Source organism: Ranitomeya imitator, chromosome 3 (genome assembly GCF_032444005.1).
Source record: "Ranitomeya imitator isolate aRanImi1 chromosome 3, aRanImi1.pri, whole genome shotgun sequence".
Lineage (NCBI taxonomy): Eukaryota > Metazoa > Chordata > Amphibia > Anura > Dendrobatidae > Ranitomeya > Ranitomeya imitator.
The window spans coordinates 604,661,878-604,684,890 of NC_091284.1; positions in this window are offsets into that span (position 1 = coordinate 604,661,878).

Genomic DNA, 23,013 nt, shown 5'->3' on the forward strand with positions numbered 1-23,013 from the left:
CCCTAGATCTGGGGCTCCACGCAAAATCCCACCCCGTGGGGTCAGAATGATCACAAGAACGGTGAGCAAAAATCCCAGAACCACGCGGGGGGACCTAGTAAATGAACTGCAGAGAGCTGGGACCAATGTAACAAGGCCTACCATAAGTAACACACTACGCCACCATGGACTCAGATCCTGCAGTGCCAGACGTGTCCCACTGCTTAAGCCAGTACATGTCCGGGCCCGTCTGAAGTTTGCTAGAGAGCATTTGGATGATCCAGAGGAGTTTTGGGAGAATGTCCTATGGTCTGATGAAACCAAACTGGAACTGTTTGGTAGAAACACAACTTGTCGTGTTTGGAGGAAAAAGAATACTGAGTTGCATCCATCAAACACCATACCTACTGTAAAGCATGGTGGTGGAAACATCATGCTTTGGGGCTGTTTCTCTGCAAAGGGGCCAGGACGACTGATCCGGGTACATGAAAGAATGAATGGGGCCATATATCGTGAGATTTTGAGTGCAAACCTCCTTCCATCAGCAAGGGCATTGAAGATGAAACATGGCTGGGTCTTTCAACATGACAATGATCCAAAGCACACCGCCAGGGCAACGAAGGAGTGGCTTCGTAAGAAGAATTTCAAGGTCTTGGAGTGGCCTAGCCAGTCTCCAGATCTCAACCCTATAGAAAACCTTTGGAGGGAGTTGAAAGTCCGTGTTGCCAAGCGAAAAGCCAAAAACATCACTGCTCTAGAGGAAATCTGCATGGAGGAATGGGCCAACATACCAACAACAGTGTGTGGCAACCTTGTGAAGACTTACAGAAAACGTTTGACCTCTGTCATTGCCAACAAAGGATATATTACAAAGTATTGAGATGAAATTTTGTTTCTGACCAAATACTTATTTTCCACCATAATATGCAAATAAAATGTAAAAAAACAGACAATGTGTTAGGGCTAGCGGAACGCACCAAATAATGAGACAGATAGAGTATGGTGCGTTCGTAATGACGGACTATATGGCGGTACTCATAAGTATACACACGTGGGTTAGACTTCACCCAGCGTGAAGGAAGCGATCCTGTTGCGTCACAGGATCGCGGTACCGCACATAGAGCGCGAGCAAGTAGTCAGCGAACTCAACCCCAACTAGGATTGAAGTCCGATTAGACCCTTGCTGGCACAACACCGCAACTGGGTGTGTAAGGAAAATAACAATATTTAGGGCACAAGAGTGCATGCGGTGCCGCACTGACGAACGCCACTAACCACCCAGGCTTGGGTAAGGAAAGCACAGAGGAAGTGCACGGCACCGTACTGGCGGTCACAGCAACTGGACGCTGTAATGTCGGATTTGTGCTGTAGGATAAGTCGGGCGCTAGATAGCAACCATACACCTTCCGCGAACAGACATTCAATAGGGAAGGACGACTTGCACTCACAACAAACACACGTCTGCAAATGTACACTAGCGCATGGCCATGCGGTCATGCGCAGTTTATATAGTTGCAGCACAGGAAGTGGCCACAGAAACTTTGCCCTTTCAAGACCTGCCAAGAGGACCAATGGAATGTGCTGCAGGGCCTGAGCACATGACCCTCGATCTCCAACGGGAGATCTTGCCCTGGGCATGCTCAGTGTGTGCAGACAAGGACTTAGTCCCAGAGAAGTCTGCTCGCTGCTGACCAGCACTGGCTTTAATGGCAGAAGCTGAAGAAGCAGCAGTAACTCTCTGTATAGGGTGAGACTGAGCAAGACGCTGGGACCGACGTCCCTGCTGAGCAGACTCCACTGCGGCTGGATAAGAATGGGAGACCGCAGCGGAGATGGCTCGAGATTCCCCCTGTGCAGAAGCGGGAACTCGAGACCTAACACAATGTGATTTTCTGGATTTTTTTTTCTCAGTTTGTCTCCCATAGGTGAGGTCTACCTATGATGTAAATTACAGACACCTCTCATCTTTTTAAGTGGTGGAACTTGCACTATTGCTGACTGACTAAATACTTTTTTGCCCCACTGTATATTTGCTGAATTGGCAGCTAAGCAGGAGAGCCAGACAGAGAACCAATACTTCCCAAGAAACATTGACAACTGGCAAGGACTAATGAGTCCTGCAAACCAAAATACTCCAGTCAGAACTGCAATCAGCAGAAACACCTGTCCAGGACTGCAGCCCAGAGACAACTGCATTACCACCTACAACCACCGGAGGGAGCCCAAAAGCAGAATTCACAACAGTACCCCCCCCTTGAGGAGGGGTCACCGATCCCTCACCAGAGCCCCCAGGCCGATCAGGATGAGCCAGATGAAAGGCACGAACCAAATCAGCGGCATGGACATCAGAGGCAAAAACCCAAGAATTATCCTCCTGGCCATAACCCTTCCATTTGACAAGGTACTGAAGCTTCCACCTCGAAAAACGGGAATCCAAAATCTTCTCAACAACATATTCCAACTCCCCATCAACCAACACAGGGGCCGGAGGATCAACAGATGGACCAACGGGCTCCACATATTTCCGCAATAAAGATCTATGGAAGACATTATGAATAGCAAAAGAGGCCGGAAGCGCCAGTCGAAAAGACGCCGGATTAATAATCTCAGAAATCCTATAAGGACCAATGAACCGAGGCTTAAACTTAGGAGAAGAAACCTTCATAGGAACATGACGGGAAGACAACCAGACCAGATCCCCAACCCGAAGCCGGGAACCAACACACCGACGACGGTTAGCAAAACGTTAAGCCTCCTCCTGAGACAACACCAAATTGTCCACCACATGAGCCCAAATCTGCTGCAACCTGTCAACCACAGAATCCACACCAGGACAGTCAGAAGGCTCAACCTGCCCAGAAGAAAAACGAGGATGAAAACCAAAATTACAAAAGAAAGGCGAAACCAAAGTAGCCGAACTAGCCCGATTATTAAGGGCAAACTCGGCCAATGGCAAGAAAGCCACCCAATCATCCTGATCAGCAGACACAAAGCATCTCAAATAAGTCTCCAAAGTCTGATTAGTTCACTCGGTCTGACCATTTGTCTGAGGATGAAACGCAGAAGAAAAAGACAAATCAATGCCCAGCCTAGCACAAAAGGCCCGCCAAAATCTAGAAACAAACTGGGAACCTCTGTTGGACACAATATTCTCCGGAATACCATGCAAACGGACCACATGCTGAAAAAACAACGGAACCAAATCCGAAGAGGAAGGCAATTTAGGCAAAGGCACCAAATGAACCATCTTAGAGAACCGGTCACAAACAACCCAGATAACCGACATCCTCTGGGAAACCGGAAGATCGGAAATAAAATCCATAGAAATATGTGTCCAGGGCCTCTCAGGGACCAGCAATGGCAAAAGCAACCCACTAGCACGGGAACAACAAGGCTTGGCCCACGCACAAGTCCCACAGGACTGCACAAAAGAACGCACATCACGCGACAAAGAAGGCCACCAAAAGGACCTACCAACCAAGTCTCCAGTACCAAAAATGCCAGGATGACCAGCCAACACGGAACAGTGAACCTCAGAAATCACTCTACTAGTCCATCTGTCAGGAACAAACAGTTTCCCCACAGGACAGCGGTCAGGTTTGTCAGCCTGAAATTCCTGAAGAAACCGTCGTAAATCAGGGGAAATGGCAGAGAGGACCACCCCTTCTTTCAGAATACCGACCGGTTCTAAGACCTCAGGAAAATCAGGCAAAAAACTCCTAGAGAGGGCATCAGCCTTAATGTTCTTAGAACCTGGAAGGTACGAGACCACGAAATCAAAACGGGAAAAAAACAAGGACCATCGAGCCTGTCTAGGATTCAGCTGTTTGGCAGACTCGAGGTAAATCAAATTCTTATGATCGGTCAAGACCACAATACGGTGCTTAGCTCCCTCAAGCCAATGTCGCCACTCCTCAAACGCCCACTTCATAGCCAACAACTCCCGATTGCCGACATCATAATTGCGTTCAGCAGGCGAAAACTTACGGGAAAAGAAGGCACACGGTTTCATTAAGGACCCAACAGGATCCCTCTGAGACAAAACGGCCCCTGCCCCAATCTCAGAAGCGTCAACCTCAACCTGAAATGGAAGAGAAACATCCGGTTGGCGCAACACCGGAGCAGAAATAAATCGACGTTTAAGCTCCTGAAAGGCCGAGACCGCCGCAGAGGACCAATTCGCCACATCAGCGCCTTTCTTCGTCAAATCGGTCAAGGGTTTAACCACGCTGGAAAAATTAGCAATGAAACGGCGATAAAAATTTGCAAAACCCAAAAATTTCTGAAGGCTCTTCAAGGATGTGGGCTGAATCCAATCATGAACGGCCTGAACCTTAACCGGATCCATCTCTATAGACGAGGGAGAAAAAATAAAGCCCAAAAAAGAAACCTTCTGCACCCCAAAGAGACACTTGGAGCCTTTCACAAACAGGGCATTGTCACGAAGGATCTGAAATACCATCCTGACCTGTTGCACATGAGACTCCCAATCATCAGAAAAAATCAAAATATCGTCCAAATATACAATCAAGAATTTATCAAGATAAGTCCGGAAGATATCATGCATGAAGGACTGAAAAACAGATGGAGCATTAGTGAGCCCGAATGGCATCACAAGGTATTCAAAATGGCCTTCGGGCGTGTTAAACGCAGTTTTCCATTCATCACCCTGCTTAATACGAACAAGATTATATGCCCCCCGAAGGTCAATCTTCGTAAACCAACTAGCTCCCTTAATCCTAGCAAACAAATCGGTAAGCAAAGGTAAAGTGTATTGAAACTTGACCGTGATTTTATTCAAGAGGCGATAATCAATACAGGGTCTCAACAAAAAAGAACCCCGCTCCCAACGGTGAAGAAGATGGCCGAATATGCCCTTTCTCCAAAGACTCCTTAATATAGCTCCGCATGGCGGTATGTTCAGGCACAGACAGGTTGAAAAGTCGACCCTTAGGAAACTTATAGCCTGGAATCAAGTCAATAGCACAATCGCAGTCCCTGTGCGGTGGAAGGAAACTGGACTTGGGCTCATCGAATACATCCTGAAAATCAGACAAAAACTCTGGAATTTCAGAAGAGGAAGAAGAGGAGATTGACATCAAAGGAACATCATTATGAACCCCCTGACAACCCCAACTAGTCACAGACATGGATTTCCAATCCAACACAGGATTATGTACCTGCAACCACGGAAAACCTAGCACGATAGCATCATGCAAATTATGCAACACCAGAAATCAACAATCTTCCTGATGGGCTGGCGCCATGCGCATGGTCACCTGTGTCCAAAACTGGGGCTTATTTTTAGCCAAGGGTGTAGCATCAATGCCCCTTAAAGGAATAAGGTTCTGCAAAGGCTGCAAGGGAAACCCACAACGCCTGGCAAACTCAAAGTCCATTAAGTTCAAGGCGGCGCATGAATCCACAAACGCCATGACAGAAAATGATGACAATGAGCAGATCAAGGACACAGATAATAGAAATTTAGGTTGTACAGTACTGATGGAAAATGAACTAGCGATCCTCTTTGTCCGCTTAGGGCAGACTGAAATAACATGAGAAGCATCGCCACAATAATAACACAACCCATTCTGACGTCTGAATCCTTGTCGCTCTGTTCTAGACAGAATCCTATCACACTGCATTGGCTCAGGAATCTGCTCTGAGGACAACGCCACAGCGCGCACAGTTCTGCGCTCATGCAAGCGCCGGTCAACCTAAATGGCCAGAGACATAGAATCACTCAGACCGGAAGGCATGGGAAACCCCACCATAACATCTTTAACGGATTCAGAAAGACCCTTTCTGAAAATTGCCGCCAAAGCATCATTATTCCATTTAGTCAACACAGACCATTTTCTGAATTTCTGACAATACAATTCTGCCGCCTCTTGACCCTGAGACAGGGCCAACAAGGTCTTCTCAGCTTGATCCACAGAATTAGGTTCATCATATAATAATCCTAAAGCCTGAAAAAAGGAGTCTACTTTAAGCAAAGCCGGATTACCAGATTCCAGGGAAAACGCCCAATCCTGCGGGTCGCCACGCAGCAGGGAGATGACGATTTTAACCTGCTGAATGGAATCACCAGAGGATCGAGGTCTCAGAGCAAAAAGTTTACAGTTGTTTTTAATCTCAAAAATTTGGACCTGTCTCCAAAAAACAAATCAGGAGTAGGAATCTTTGGCTCTAAAACAGGAGTTTGAACAATATAATCAGAAATACCCTGTACCCTAGCAGCAAGCTGGTCTACACGAGAAACTAATTCCTGAACATCCATGCTTGCACAAGGCTCCTCAGCCACCCAGAGATAAAGAGGGAAGAGAAGATAAAGCAGACTGAAGAAAAAAATGGCTCAACACCTTTCTTCCCTTCTTCTGAGATGCATTTAACTCATTATTGGCCAGTTGTACTGTTATGATCCGGTGACCTTGGAGCAGCATGAAAACTTACACTGGAGTAGGTGGTAACTATACTGACCGCAAATCCTGATCTTAACACCGCAACTAGAAGTAGCCGTGGGGCGTACCTAACAAGACCTAGACACCTCGTCACAGCCTGAGGACTAAATACCCCTAAAGATGGAAATAGGAATACTATCTTGCCTCAGAGCAGAACCCCAAAGGATAGGCAGCCCCCCACAAATATTCGCTGTGAGTAGGAGAGGAAAGACACACACAGTCAGAAAACAGGATTTAGCACAAGAGGCCGCTCTAGCTAAAATAGGAAAGGATAGGACAGAGTTCTGTGCGGTCAGTATTAAAACCCTTCCAAAAATATCCACAGCAGATTATACAAAAATTCCTCCATCTAACTAAAGACGTGGAACGTATATCTGCAACTCCAGAGACTACTAAACTCAGAGCAGGAATACAATAAAAGAAAAACAAGCACACAGCTTGTGTGCAATAGAAAAAGAAACAGACACTTATCTTTGCTGAATTGGCAGCTAAGCAGTAGAGCCAGACGGAGAACCAATACTTTCCAAGAAACATTGACAACTGGCAAGGACTAATGAGTCCTGCAAACCTAAATACTCCAGTCAGAACTGCAATCAGCAGAAACACCTGTCCAGGACTGCAGCCCAGAGACAACTGCATTACCACCTACAACCACCGGAGGGAGCCCAAAAACAGAATTCACAACAAGCCACGTAGTATATAGCACAGCCCACAGAGTATATAGCACAACCCACAGAGTATATAGCACAGCCACATAGTATATAACACAGCCCATGGAGTATATAGCACAGCCACGTAGTATATAGCACAGCCACGTAGTATATAGCACAGCTCACAGAGTATATAGCACAGCCCACGGAGTATATAGCACAGCCACATAGTATATAACACAGCCCATGGAGTATATAGCACAGCCACATAGTATATAGCACAGCCCAGGGAGTGTATAACAGCCCACATAGCATATAACACAGCCACGTAGTTTATAACAGCCCACGTAGCATATAACACAGCTCACGTAGTATATAACAGCCCACGCAAGCAGTATATAGCACAGCCACGTAGTATATAGCACAGCCACGTAGTATATAGCACAGCTCACAGAGTATATAGCACAGCCCACGGAGTATATAGCACAGCCACATAGTATATAACACAGCCCATGGAGTATATAGCACAGCCACATAGTATATAACACAGCCCATGGAGTATATAGCACAGCCACATAGTATATAGCACAGCCCAGGGAGTGTATAACAGCCCACATAGCATATAACACAGCTCACGTAGTATATAACAGCCCACGCAAGCAGTATATAACACAGCCCACGTAGTGTATAACACAGCCCACGTAGTGTATAATACAGGCCACGTAGTATATAACAGCCCACGTAGTGTATAACACAGGCCATGTAGTATATTGCACAGCCCATGTAGTATATAGCACAGCCAAGTAGTATATTGCACAGCCCATGTAGTATATTGCACAGCCCACGTAGTATATTGCACAGCCCACGTAGTATGTTGTACAGCCCACATAGTATATTGCATAGCCCACGTTGTATATTGCACAGCCACGTAGTATATTGCACAGCCCATGTAGTATATTGCACAGCCCACGTAGTATATTACACAGCCCAGGTAGTATATTGCACAGCCCACGTAGTATATTGCACAGCCCACGTAGTATATTGCACTGCCACGTATTATACTGCACAGCCCACGTAGTATATTGAACAGCCCACGTAGTATATTGCACAGCCCACGTAGTATATATTGCACAGCCCATGTTATATATTGCACAGCCCACGTAGTATATTGCACAGCCCAAGTAGTATATTGCACAGCCCACGTGGTATATTGCACAGCCCACATAGTATATTGCACAGCCCACGTAGTATGTTGTACAGCATACATAGTATATTGCATAGCCCACGTTGTATATTGCACAGCCACATAGTATATTGCACAGCCCACGTAGTATATTGCACAGCCCACGTAGTATATTGCACAGCCCACATAGTATATTGCACAGCCCACGTAATATATTACACAGCCCACGTAGTATACTGCACAGCCCACGTAGTATATTGCACAGCCCACGTAGTATATTGCACATTGTATATAGCAATGTGAGCATCATATCCCTGATTAAAAAAAGAATTAAAATAAGAAATAGTTATATACTCACCTTCTGTTGGCCTCCGGATCCAGGCGAAGCGTTTACCGATGCTTCTTGCGCGCTCCGATGATGATGATGTAGCGGTCTCGCGAGACTGCTACGTCATCATCTCGCAAGATCGCAATGCATGGAGCGATCACCGGAGCGTCGCGAGGAGTGGTAAAGGCCTGTTCTGGGTCCGCGGGGCCGACGGACGGTGAGTATATAACTATTTTTTATTTTTTTAATTATTTTTAACATTAGATCTTTTTACACTGTTGATGCCGCATAGGCAGCATCAATAGCAAAAAGTTGGTCACACAAGGTTAATAGCAGCTTTAACGGAGTGCGTTACACCACGGCATAACGCGGTCCGTTAATGCTGCCATTAACCCTGTGTGAGCACTGACTGGAGGGGAGTATGGACTGCGGGCACTAACTGCGGTGAGTAAGAAGCAGCCATTTTGCTGCCGGACTGTGCCCATCGCTGATTGGTCGTGGCTGTTTTGCCGTGACCAATCAGCGACTTGGGATTTCCGTTGCAGACAGACAGAAAGACAGACAGACAGACAGAAAGACGGAAGTGACCCTTAGACAATTATATAGTAGATATCAGTTTGTCAAGGTTCAATAAACTTTGTTCATAATGGAGAAAAAAATTGCATACTTAAAGGGACACTGTCACCTGAATTTGGAGGGAACAATCTTCAGCCATGGAGGCGGGGTTTTTGGGTGTTTGATTCACCCTTTCCTTACCCGCTGGCTGCATGCTGGCTGCAATATTGGATTGAAGTTCATTCTCTGTCCTCCATAGTACACGCCTGCGCAAGGCAAGATTGCCTTGTGCAGGCATGTACTATGGAGGACAGAGAATGAACTTCAATCCAATATTGCAGCCAGCATGCAGCCAACGGGTAAGGAAAGGGTCAATCAAACACCCAAAAACCCCGCCCCTCTGGCTGAAGATTGTTCCCTCCAAATTCAGGTGACAGTGTCCCTTTAATGACATCCCAGTCATATTTCAGATCTGTTGTACCATTGTCAAAATTGGACAGAAAACATTTTAACCTAAATTCTTGAATCACTGAATATTGTTGTAATAATAATAGTTGAACAAAAAGGAGATGAGATTAAGCTAGTTTCAGTATAGTATAACCATAGGCAGAATGTCCTGGCAGCCTTGTTAGAATTATTTGCCACACATCACAGATCCAGTGCCAAAAACTCAAGTTTCCTAGTAATAGCATAATGAACCCTGGTGTCGATGATACATGTGTTATGGCATACTGGCACTACACTCTTAACAAACACCATCTGTGGAGCTTGAAATGTAAAGCCGATCTCAGGCCAGGTTTGACAATGACCTAATTTGAAGTGGCCATTCTTCTCAATTATAATCCCTCCAACATGAAATATTCTATGCTACATGGCTCACGGTACCATGGCAAAATGTAACAAACTCATTTTTGTAATAATGTGGAACATATAGGTAGGTCAAATATAGTGAAAGGCTGTCTAATACAAAATGTATAATTTACCATTCATCTTTATTTCTATGATAGAAAATCACAACTTAAATAAGTAATAAATAATAATAATAATAATTTTATTTATATAGCGCCAACATATTCCGCAGCGCTTTACAAATTATGAGTACAGATTATATCGTAGCTAGCAATATAATTCACTAAAGTTAATGGGTTCTTATGATATTTTTAAATTGCTTTAGTAAGACAGCATAGAAATAAGAACATTTGCAATTGATTTGCTTTTTCTATCTGCTTTCATTCTCCTACTGTCGGATCTTTTATCTTACATAGCATGCACAATAGTTACATTCCAGAACAGGAGTTAACTCCTAACATCCCAGTCAGCTTTTTGTAAACCACTGATTTCTATACTGCAATTAGCTGCTCTTTTCACACTCCCTCCCTCTGAGGTTCTTCGCTTTTGCAAATTTTGCAAAACCACCAGGTACACTATAACCAGCATCCAGAGCAACTCTTCTAATCACAGCTCTAATATTCCTAGTCGTGCTTTTTCATGTGCACTGTTATCTCTGTAGGTGATAAATTTACACTACAGAACAAACCACTGATGTCTGAATTTGTTACAGTAGAACTATAAAGCTTAGTTAATGCTACAGCTCTGCTTCTGACAAGAAATGTCAATCAAGGAGGAGTGCCGACCACCCAGAAACTAGGAAATAAGGAGACTGCAGTACTGTATGTTATATACAAAACATTTACATAAATTTCCTGAGAAATTATTAACAGAGAACCTGTCAGCACATTTTTACATATGGACGCAGATGTATAACTGTATAGGCACTAGTCGCCCACTAAAAATGATACATGTTTTGTAGCGATCTGATTTGTCAGTCATGAGAAATATAGGTTAGAAGCCATATGCAAACCAAGCTGGAAGTACATTGGGGGCTTGTCAATGCACTTGGAGACAGCAGTCCTAGTGTACCCTCATGCCCCAAATGCATTTTCAGGCTGATTTGCTTATAGCTTTTAAAATAGATTTCTCGTTACTTACACATCAGACCTCAACAAAATAGGCATCATTTTGTTAAGAGGGGGAGGAGGACAAATACCTATAAAGTTATAGCTCTACAGTCAAATGTAAAATGTGCCAACAGGTTCCCTTTAAAAAGAATTTGTCAGGAGAATCAAGCTGACTAAACAGGCTTTTTCCTATGTGAAATTATGGAGAATTAGGTAGACACTAGTAATCACATAGAAAAAGAGAAGCTGCTCTGTGATTCTTCTCCCTGTACAAAACTATAGGCCCTTTTCATCAAAGCTTTCACTGCAGAATTCTAATATAAAAGCTTTGAAAAGTCATAAAAATTTAGGCGCAACTCTGAGTAGCACCGACAATTTTTGACTTTTGCGATCTTCACGCCAGGTTCTCCCAGCTCCGCCCTAACATATTAATAACTAACAGAAAATCAAGAGAGGCCGTACTGGGCCCACGGCACATGAAGGGAGGCCAACATGACATGGTTGCGTGGGACCTGGTGAGCTGTTACTGGAAATCGTTGGGGAACAGGAATAAAGGGGGTTAACTGGTATGTGAGGGGAGGGTTAATGGCCAATGTTTAAACCTTGAAGGAGGAGGGGTTAACGTGCGAGGGGAGGGAGTGTATAAGAGGGAGCACGTACCTCACGCAGGCATCCATATTAAGTACCTGCCAGACTTGTGAGGAATCTCCAGGGTACTGCCAACATGGACGTCGAAGCTTTACTTCAGCACCTGAGAGATGCAGCCAGCTCTCAGGGTACGGACTGGCTGCAGGTGTCCGTCGACAACTTACTACAGGGGACTGCGGATGGAACTTCCCAGGCTCAGTGAGGCGGGCGCCGGCTGCGGAGATCCAGGCCTCCGGCGTGCTTAAGCCCCAACATGGTTCCCAGGGTCCGACGCCGAAATAGAAGCCCATCCGGGGACCCTCCGTAAGCAGCGCAGGTCCGTCTGCCTCTCGCAGCAATACTGGGAGGAATCCATCTCAGCGGCGGGGCCTACATCAGGGGGAGGACCCATCTTCCCCTTTGGGGATCAGGAGCAGGATCTGCAGGCGCCAGCACGTCTGCTGTTCCCGCTCAGTGCGGGGGACTGAGGGATCTTAGGAAACGGGGGACACAGATGTCGGCTCCTCGGCGCCAGGGACAACGCGGGCAGCAGACTGCCGGCCCAACTAACAGCGCGCTACTGGAAGTGGCGCACAGCGTCGGCAGGCCCCGCAGCGCCACACCTGATGCAGGCACAGGACTGGCACTATCTGCCTCAGATGGGCGACAGGCGGTCGCTCCGGTTTCCAGCCCCATGGTCGCGTCGGTATCGAGAAGCCTGTCATTATCAATGAGCCAGGCATCTTCACACGGGCAGCACGACGCTGGCTCTAGGCTTTCAGCACTGCCAGTAGCAGCTCACTTGTCTGTGGCACAATTGCTGGCTCCGACGGATGATGATGGCCGTCGGTCATCCGAACAAGTAAGCAGAAGAGCAACAGATGCTGACTCAGACCAGACCAGGCCGGGATTGGGACATCCTCATCTGAAATCCAGACCTTCGGCTGCTGGGTTCACAGCGCCCAGGCAGCTAGGTGAGAACTTTATTGTGGATGAGGGTCATGGTCCCGTCCCGATTAGGTCAAGCTAGTCAGCCTTTTCATGGGGGCGCCGGGAGTTCGGGGCAGTCAGGACACTCAGCGGCATTGCAGAAAGGAATGTGTTTTTCCTTTAATGACGGGACTTGCAGATTTGGGGGCAAGTGTAAGCTTAAACATGAATGTTCGTCCTGTGGTGGCATGCACAGTGCAGCAAAATGCTTCAGAGGTAATAAGCAGAAGGGAGGATATTCATCTGACAAAAGGGGCGACTCCGGTGCAGTGGGACGTGATGGAGGGCTTTCTAAGTAGATACCCTAATAAATCAGCGGCAGCTTTGCTACTCGACTGTTTTAAGCACGGTTTCAAAATCCCATTTGTTGAGCACAAAGTTTGCTTATCTAAAAAGAATTTAAAATCAGCGTACCAGTTTTCAAAAGTAGTCACCGATAAATTGAGCAACAAGGTGGCTTTGGGAAGGATGGAGGGGCCATTTGTTGAGCCTCCTCTGGCTAATCTGAGGGTGTCCCCCCTCGGAGTAGTCCCGAAAGGCTCCTCAGTTAATGATGGTATCAACCCTCAATTGTGTTCAGCAATGTACACGTCATTTGATTCGGCTATAGAGTGGGTTCGTTTGTGCGGTAGAGGGGCCAAGCTAGCGAAAACCGACATGGAGGCTGCTTTTCGTTTGTTGCCGATTCACCCCGATTGTATGCATTTGTTGGGTTGCTTTTGGGATGGTGGCTTTTTTGTTGACCGCTGTCTCCCCATGGGTTGCTCGCTTTCCTGTGCTTAGTTTGAGGCATTCAGTACATTCCTGGAATGGGTGGTGAAAGACGTGTCCGGATTAAGTTCGTGAACCCATTATCTGTACGAGTTTTTGTTTGTTGGTTCTGCTCAATCAGCAGATTGTTCTATTTTGTTGCACACAATGGAAAGCGTAGCTAAACGATTCGGGGTCCCACTAGCGAAAGAAAAGACAGTGGGTCTGTTGACGGTATTGAGTTTTCTGGGAATTGAAATTGACACTACGGCAATGGAGTGCAGGTTACCAGCGGACAAGCTTGTGGCACTTTGCCAGGAGGTGATTAGAGCTATTGGCTTAAGAAAGATAAACTTATGTGGCTTGCAATCGCTGTTAGGTAAATTGAACTTTGCGTGCAGGATCATGCCGATGGGGCGTGCGTTTTGTCGTCGTTTATCATTGGCAACAGTAGGGGTGAAGTCCCTTTTGCACTTCATTAGACTGAAAAGAGAATTTCGCAAGGACCTGAAGGTGTGGTCAGTTTTTCTTGAGGAATACAATGGCAGATCCCTTTAAATCCAGCCAGTGGCATACGCCAACTCCTTGGGCCTATTGGTCAATGTCATTGAGGAGTGCGGTTTTGGTCTGTTCTTTCAAGGGAGCTGGTCAGCGGAGGAATGGCCTAAGGTGTGGAAGGAGCAGGGTTTGTCTAAGAATCGAGTATTGCTTCAATTGTTTCCAAGAGTTGTGGCGTTGGCCCTGTGGGGCGACAAATTAAAAAATTCAATGATCTGTTTTCCCTGTGAGCACGTTGGGATGGTAACGGCCATAAACTTGCTGTCGGCGGCAATGCCAGCAGCGGAGAAAGTCTTACAGCACTTGGTTTTCCTGGGCTTTAAGTTTAATTTATGGATTGTGTCTGAGGTTGGTTAATTTGTGCCAGATCCCATAGTTGATGTTCTTTCTCAATTTTAGTGGCAGCGTTTCCGAGAAGTGGCACCACAGGCAGAGGCATCGGGTCTGGACTGTCCAGTGGAGCTATGGAACCTGCCGTGCGGGCTGTAAGGAATTTATTTTCCAGGTCACTGTCGGACAGATCTTGGACCTAGTACAGTCAGGCATGGCGCTTGTGGGAATCTTGGAGGGCGACTATGGAACAAGATATGGAAGAGGATTGTGGGTTGTTGTTGTTCCTCGGTAATTACTGGGAAGCAGGATGGTCTGTAGCAAAATTGAACAAGTTTTTGGCGGGTCTGTCAATTAGCCTTAAGGTCAGGGGTCTTAAGGACATTACCAAATCCTTTTTGGTGCGTCAAGTGGTTCGTGGCTGGAAGAGAGAGTGGAGGGCAACTGACGGCAGGTGTCCCGTGTCTTATGAGGTGCTACTAGCTATTGGACATCAGTTACGGGGGTCTGCTCTTCCGACTGGGAAGTGGTTTTGTTTAAGGTGGCTTTCTCTTTGGCCTTCTTTGGGGCTTTTAGGCTAGGGCAACTGATCAGCCCTTCTAAGTGCAAAAAAGGTAATTTGCTGAGAGAAAATGTAGACGTCGTCGATAATAAGTTAGTCGTGTTTGTTAAGTCTTCTAAAACGGATTTGTTTGGCAAAGGGTGCAAAGTGATTTTGTTCAGCATTGATGGCTCCCCAATATGCCCTGTGGTATGCATAAGGAATTACATGTCTATGGGCGGTGTTTTAAATGAGCCATTGCTTGTTCACGAAGACTGCACCTTTTTGTCCCACCGGCACACTATAGCGGACACTCCTTCAGGAAAAGGGCGGTGACAGAGGCAGCCAGGTTGGGCCTGGGTGAGGAAACAGTTAGGAGAATTGGGCATTGGGGTCCACGAGGTTTCATTCCTATATTCGTCCAACCTTAGTGTGAAGATCTGAGCCGGAATTGGGTTGTTGTTACTAAATTGTTTGTTGCTTTCTTCTTTTATTTCAGGGCCAGATCCAATACTCGTCTGGATAATGGGGCACTCATTCGTTTTTTGGGCTGCATTGTGGGCCGCGGACAGTTGGGCCTACCTCGGGAGGATGTTGCGTTACGCTGGATTGGTAAAAGGGGAATGGTTTGGAAGGAGTGGTTGCCAAAATTTAATCGTTTCGTTAGGTTGGACAGAGTGCCGGATGTGGTAGATATACATTTGGGAGGGAATGATTTGGCAAAAGGGCCCTGTAGGGAGTTGATTAAAGATATTAAATTTGATATGTTGAGGTTATGGGTTATGTTTCCGAAGGTCATATTGATCTGGTCGGACATCATCCCGCGGAAAGTTTGGCGAGGCGCTAGGTCTTTTGACGGAGTGAATAGAGCAGGGATCAACGTGAACAGGGTGATATCCCGGATCATGGTTCGGAATAGGGCGTTAGTCGTGCAGCATGTGGATTTAGAATCGGGCCAGGGAGTTTATTGGAGAGCTGATGGGGTGCACCTAAATGCCTAAGGGACCGATATGTGGTGTTTGGCTATTAATGATGGCATCGAGCTAGGTTTAAAGGTGTGGAGGGACATCAATGGCTAAGGTGTCAGTCCATTTATGTTTGTGGCGGGGGGGAGGTCCTCGAAGTCGGTGGAAATGGAAAATGGCGGATTACTGGGGGGGGATCTTGAGAGGTCCTGGACTCCCCATGAGTGGATTTAACTAGGCGTGGTTCGATTATCCCGCTGGAGGGGTTTTCAAGGGACCCTTGGATGGGTCTTTGGTTTGGTGGACCAGGTTGGTTGTTAACTATCCCTGAGCTGGTGCTTAACGGCTGGGGGGTAAGACTTAACCTGGTGGTGCAATGTGGGACTTGGATATCTGAGTTTTATTTTGATTGTTAAAAAATGTATTTTATGTTTTATGTTAATAAAAGGCTGCTGTGGCCATTTAAATCCAAATACTGACTTTGCCTGTTTATTAGGGGTGGGGGGTGGGGGCAAGGAAGAGGTTTTATGTTATCAGGTAAATAAATACTAGGGGAGCCTGCATTAGGGGTTTTGGGAGGGTTCATTTGGATCACAGGACTCACGTGTACCATTTTGTCATGTCCAAAACACTTTTTTTTAAATAAAGTGCACAACTTCAACTTATGCAGTAACATTTCATGACATTTTATTTACCTAAATAGCTGCCATGTTTATCGAATTGGATTGATGTGCCTATTGGTACCTACCTGTTATATTTGTTTCATGTGGCAATTTGTCTTCTTCTGGCATGCTGTAACTGATGGCTTAGTTAGGAATTTTTTATCCTATTCTTTTTCCCTTTTCCTTTTTTCCTTTAATTTTTTATTTTATTTTTTATTTCATTTATATTTTCACTACTCACCCATTTTCTTTTTTATTTGTATTTTTTCATATCACCTGTCATTGTCATTCTAAAGAAGGACACATCGTATCTCATAATTGTTTTAATGTCTTTTTTTATTATAGCATGTTGTTAAACACTGCTAAAAAAATAAAGGGAACACTTAAGCAACAGAATATAACTCCAAGTAAATCAAACTTCTGTGAAATCAAACTGTCCACTTGGGAAACAACACTGTTTGACATTCAATTTCACATGCTGTTGTGCAAATGGAATAGACAACAGATGGAAATTATTGGCTGTTATCAAGACACCCTCAATAAAGGAGTAGTTCTGTAGGTGGGGACCACAGACCACATCTCAGTACCAATGCTTTCTGGCTGATATATTGGTCACTTTTGAATGTTGGTTGTGCCTTCACACTCGAAGCAGCATGAGACGAACTCTACAATCCACACAAGTGGCTCAGGTAGTGCAGCTCATCCAGGATGGAACATCATTGCAAGCTGTTGCAAGAAGGTTTTCTATGTAGTGTCCAGAGGCTGGAGGCGCTACCAGGAGACTGGCCAGTACACCAGGAGATGTGGAGGGGGCTGTAGGAGGGCAACAACCCAGCTGCAGGACCGCTACCTCAGCTTTTGTGCAAGGAGGAACAGGAGGAGCACTGCCAGAGCCCTGCTAAATGACCTCCAGCAGGCCACAAATGTGCATGTGTCTGCACAAATGGTTACAAACTGACTCCATGAGGATGGTCTGAGTGCCCGTGTCCACAGATGGGGGTTGTGCTCAGTCCAGGAACGTGCAAGATACTTGGCATTTGCTACAGAACACCAGGATTGGCAAATTCGTCATTGGCACCCTGTGCTCTTGACAGATGAAAGCAGGTTCACACTGAGCACATGTGACAGACGTGACAGAGTCTGGAGATGCCATGGAGAGCGATCTACTGCCTGCAACATCCTTCAGCATGACCGGTTTGGCAGTGGCTCAGTAATGGTGTGGGGTGGCATTTCTCTGGAGGGCCGCACAGCCCTCCATGTGCTCACCAGAGGTAGCCTGACTGCCATTAGGTACCATGATGAGATCCTCAGTAACCTTGTGAGAACATATGCTGGTGCGGTTGGCACTGGGTTCCTCCTAATGCAGGACAATGCCATACCTCATGTGGCTGGAATGTGTCAGCAGTTCCTGCAAGATGAAGACATTGAAGCTATGGACTGGCCCGCTCGTTCCCCTGACCTGAAACAGATTGAACACATCTGGGACATCATGTCTCGCACCATCCACCAACATCACGGTGCACCACAGAGTGTTCAGGAGTTGGCAGATGCTTTAGTTCAAGTCTGGGAGGAGATCCTTCAAGAGAACATCCACCGCCTCATCAGGAACATGCCCAGGCATTGTAGGGATTTCATACAGGCACGTGGAGGCCACACACACACAACAGAACATCATTTCCTTGTCTTGACGCATTTCCACTGAAGTTGGACCAGCCTGTAATTTGATTTTCCACATTGATTTTGAGTATCATTCCAAATGCAAACCTCTATGGGATATTAATTTTGCTTTACATTGATCATTTTTATGTTTTATTTTTCTCAACACATTCCACTATGTAATGAATATAGATTTGCAACTGAAATATTTTATTCAGTAATATCTAGGATGTGGTATTTTAGTGTTCCCGTTATTTTTTGAGCAGTGTATTATGATTCACCTATTTGCACAGCACTTCACAAGCTAAATTGATGCACTTTAGTGCTTGTCAGCTGCATTCAATTTGCCATTTGTTGCCCTTTTCCTCCTTGCCAATTTAGACCATTGTGAAACTTCAGAGATGGTTGTGTTCTTCGGACGCCATGTTGCTTCCCTCAGAATATCTATATAGTGTGTGGATGTAGATGACATCAGGTTTTTTTACACACCATGTGTGCGATGTGATGATGGCTTGTGGCGGAAGCACATTATTTGACACAGTCTTCGGTGCTCATGCGCTGATTAATTGTCAACATTTAGTCAAACTATATATAACTAAAACAGAACATGGTACTGTGCACTTCCCTTTGAGAAAGGAACATGCGAAACGCATGTTAGGGCAGTGTGGAGGGCTCATCTGTCATGTGGTCACTATGGGTAAGCTGTATACTGGATAATAATTTATGCACTTTCATCATGATATATGTGGACATATATGATATGTCATTATAGGATTTCCTGTCTTATGTCCACAAAAGCACTTTTATGAAATTGTATGCAATCTGTTTGTTACCTTGATGTACCATGAACTTTTGAAATGGCTATTGCACTTTTTTCCTCCTGAGTAGACCATATTAACATTTTAACCTTTATAATATGTGTATACGTGTAATTAAAAAAAAAGGTCTACATGTACTTTAGCGGAGGTTTGTGGTTACTCCAATAGCAGTTCTTTGTCTCTTTGTTATACAATGATATAGGAGTACTCCATCTTTCAGCAAAATGATTTTATTGATTAATATGTTCCTAGCCTGGATATATAGTTGGTGCTATATGATTTTTTTGTTGTTAATAGTATAATTTAGCATCACAAATAGACTAAAAAGTTGATACAATTTTCTCATCAATCAATTATTTTGCCTAATTAAATTATTATTTTATACAAAAATAAGATTAAATGGATTCAGAAAGCCCTGCCTATGTATCTACCTGTGTATCAGTAGTTAATCTTATATCTAACTATATGACTGAAGGGCAGGGGCATAACGACCGCATTTGGTGAGGGGCCCTTTGACACCAGCAGAAAATTCAACTGGATGTGTGTCCTTGAACGACTATCCAATTGAAGTGTATTGCTGTGCACAGATCCATAAGTTCCATGGGCGGCAATACATGCTGCTGGCCAATCATAGGCCAGCATTTGATGTCATCATGGACGTGACGGGGCATGTACCCGCTTCAGAAGAGGACACCGTGCGTCGGGGAAGCGAGGGAAGGTGAGTATAATGGTTTATTTTTTTTCTATGCATTAAAGAACAGCAACAGAACGTGGGACATATACCAGCATGAGGCACAGCATAAGGGACATATTACCAGCATGGGCTTATGAAAGGGACATATTACCAGCATGGGGCTTAGGATGAGGGACATAGTGACAGAATGGGGCCTAGGATAAGGGACATATTACCAGGATTGGGCCCAGGATAAGGTACAAATACCAGGAGAGGTGATATATACCATGGAACTCCGGATACGTATGGAGGACAGCTCTGGCAAAAAAGTAAGAGACCACTGCAAAATTTTCAGTTTGTCTGATTTTTCTCTTTATAGGTATATTTTTGAGTAAAATGTAAATTGTTCTTTTATTCTATAAACTACTGACAACATGTCTCCAAAGTTCAAAACAATACATTTATTTTCTGAAAATGAGAAATGGTCAAAATAACCAAAAAAATGCATTGCTTCCAGAACTCAAATAATGCAAAAAACAAACAAGTTCATAATCATTTAGAAACAACATTACTAATGTTTTAACTCAGGAAGAGTTCAGAAATTAAGATTTTGCGGAATAACCATGATTTTTATTCACAGCTTTCATGCGTCTTGGCATGCTTTCCACCAGTCTTTCTCAATGATTTTGGGTGACCTTATGCCACTCCTGGTACAAAAATGTAAGCAGTTCTTCTTTGTTTGATGGCTTGTGACTATCCATCTTCGGGCTCATGAAACTTTGTTTCAGGTGACAAGGGTCTTCAATTGTATTGAGTGTATAATAAACTATTACAACACCCTGTGTCTTTATTTCATTAAAATACTTTTTTCCTAATGTGTGTGTGTTTTATTGACCATTTACTAGTATTGGATTAATAATGGATAGGTCTCTTATTGACGCCTCTCCATTATTAACCTGGCATAATGTCACCTTACAATAGCAAGGTGACATTAACCCTTATTTACCCCATATCCCACCGCTACAGGTGAGTGGGAAGAGAGTGGCCAAGTGCCAGAATAGGCGCATCTAACAGATGTGCCTTTTCTGGGGTGGCTGGGGGCAGGTGTTTTTAGCCAGGGGGGACAATAACCGTGGACCCTCTCTAGGCTATTAATATCTGCCCTCAGTCACTGGCTTTCCCACTCTGGCGGAGAAAATTGCGCGGGAGCCCACGCCAATTTTTTCCGTGATTTAACCCTTTATTTTAACAGCTAGAGCCCCCAAATTTTACACAAAGACACTTCTTACATTAGTAATCAGGAATATGTAATAAAATAAGGGATATGAAATGGTTTACTGTATGTAAACCATGTCTCATATCATGTCGGGTTTGTGAAGGAGATAGCAAAAGCTGGCAATTGAATTACCGGCTTTTCTGCTATCTAGCGCTGCATTAAATATAAATATATATATATATATATATATATATATATATATATATATGTCTCACTGACATATATATGTATATATACCTATTCTATGTGTATATATGTATTCTATTCTAACCTGTCAGTGTGATTTTACCGTACACCTCGCTGAATTACCGGCTTTTCAAAGGCCATCGGTGCATAAAAATCGGACAGAACTCGCATGGTGCTAATGCTGTGCGATTTTTTTCTCGCACCCATCAACTTACATTGGCGAGTCTCGTTCGAGAATCGCAGCAATGCGCAGCATGCTGTGATTTTTTTCTCATTCCGATTTCGGCTGAGAAAAAAATTGCAAATGAGATGACACCTATTGAAAAACATTGGTCCGAGTGCAATCCGATTTTTTATCCGATTGCACTCGTCCATTTTCCTCGCAAGTGAAAATGAGCCCTTACGCTTGATTACATTCCAGATGTTTTCAGTGAGGTTCAGGTCTGGAGATTGGGCTGGCCATGAAAGGGATTTGATGTGGTGGTCCTTTATCCACACCTTGATTGACCTAGCTGTGTGGCATGATGCATTGTCCTGCTGGAAAAAAAACAAGTTGGGGAACATTGCCTGAGCAGAAGAAATCAACTGTTTTTCCAGGATAACCTTGAATGCGGCTTGATTCATACATCCTTCACAAAGAGCAACCTGCAAAATTCCCGTCTCTTGAATGACACCAAACTACATATGCAAATTGCCAGAGGAGCATTGCTTGGTGAATAAGCCTCCTTACCTTGACAAGCCAGCTGGTATGTCACTCTCCATAAGGAGAAACGTTACCCCTTAGACACCAAACTACATAAAATTGAACTTATCACTAAACAATGAGTAGATCCAAGTCCTAAATAGTGATGATTATTAACTTAGCAAGATGGCAAGAGAAAGAATAGGATGAATTGAAATAAAAAAGACAGAAGTATAAAAACAGAAGAAGCAGAATGAATCAACAAGAAGAGGTTATGGTAATAGCTAGATGGTTAAGGAAGATATTAGACTACAAGTGGGTAAGTGGGTAAATATCCATGGAAGTATACAGCATTAGTATGGCCATGATCATTAGGAGGCACGGTGGCTCAGTGGTTAGAACTGTTGCTTTGCAGAGCTGCGATTCTAGGTTCAATTCTAACTAAGGATAACATCTGCAAGGAGCTGATATGTACTCCCGAAGTTTATGTGGGTTTCCTCTGGGAACCATGGTTCCCTCCCAAAGACATACTGATAGGGAATTTAGGTTGTGAATCCCCAACAGGCACAGTGATAATTATATCTGTAGTATATGATGCTGCTATATAAGCAAAGCATAACATTTTTTTTACTAACTAAATAAAAAAAGTATAAGTAATAAGATAAAGACATGCATAATTGTGTCAATGTGTTGAAAGGGACTAAATGTATCCTTGTATTATTCAAGTAGAGTAGTTAAACAGTTAAACTCTCTTGATTCTTAGCAGGCTCCTTCCCATCTCCTTGCCATTATTATTGATTCAAGGAATCTATCAACACATTGTTATGAATGGTTAAGAAGGGCTGACCTTTCCCTGGAAGGTACAAATAAGTAGTACTTCAGGGGCTAGAACTGCATGACAAGATAATTCTACCCATTTAATATTGAGCTGATGTTGATGGTATCATTCTTCTAATGTCTGAAGCCGAAAAGTACAGAAGGCCCTTCTGCCGGCTTCTTATTTCACTCCGCTGCAGCGTCTATGATGGATCTTCCGGCTGACTAATCGCTGTCACATTAACTTCCACTATTTCATTCTTTAGCGCTGTCAAGATAATGGTCATAATCAAAGTGGCTCATTGTAGGTAAAGGAAATTATAACAGCAAAGTAATATCATAAAACAGTGTTTAAATATGTGTAATTTC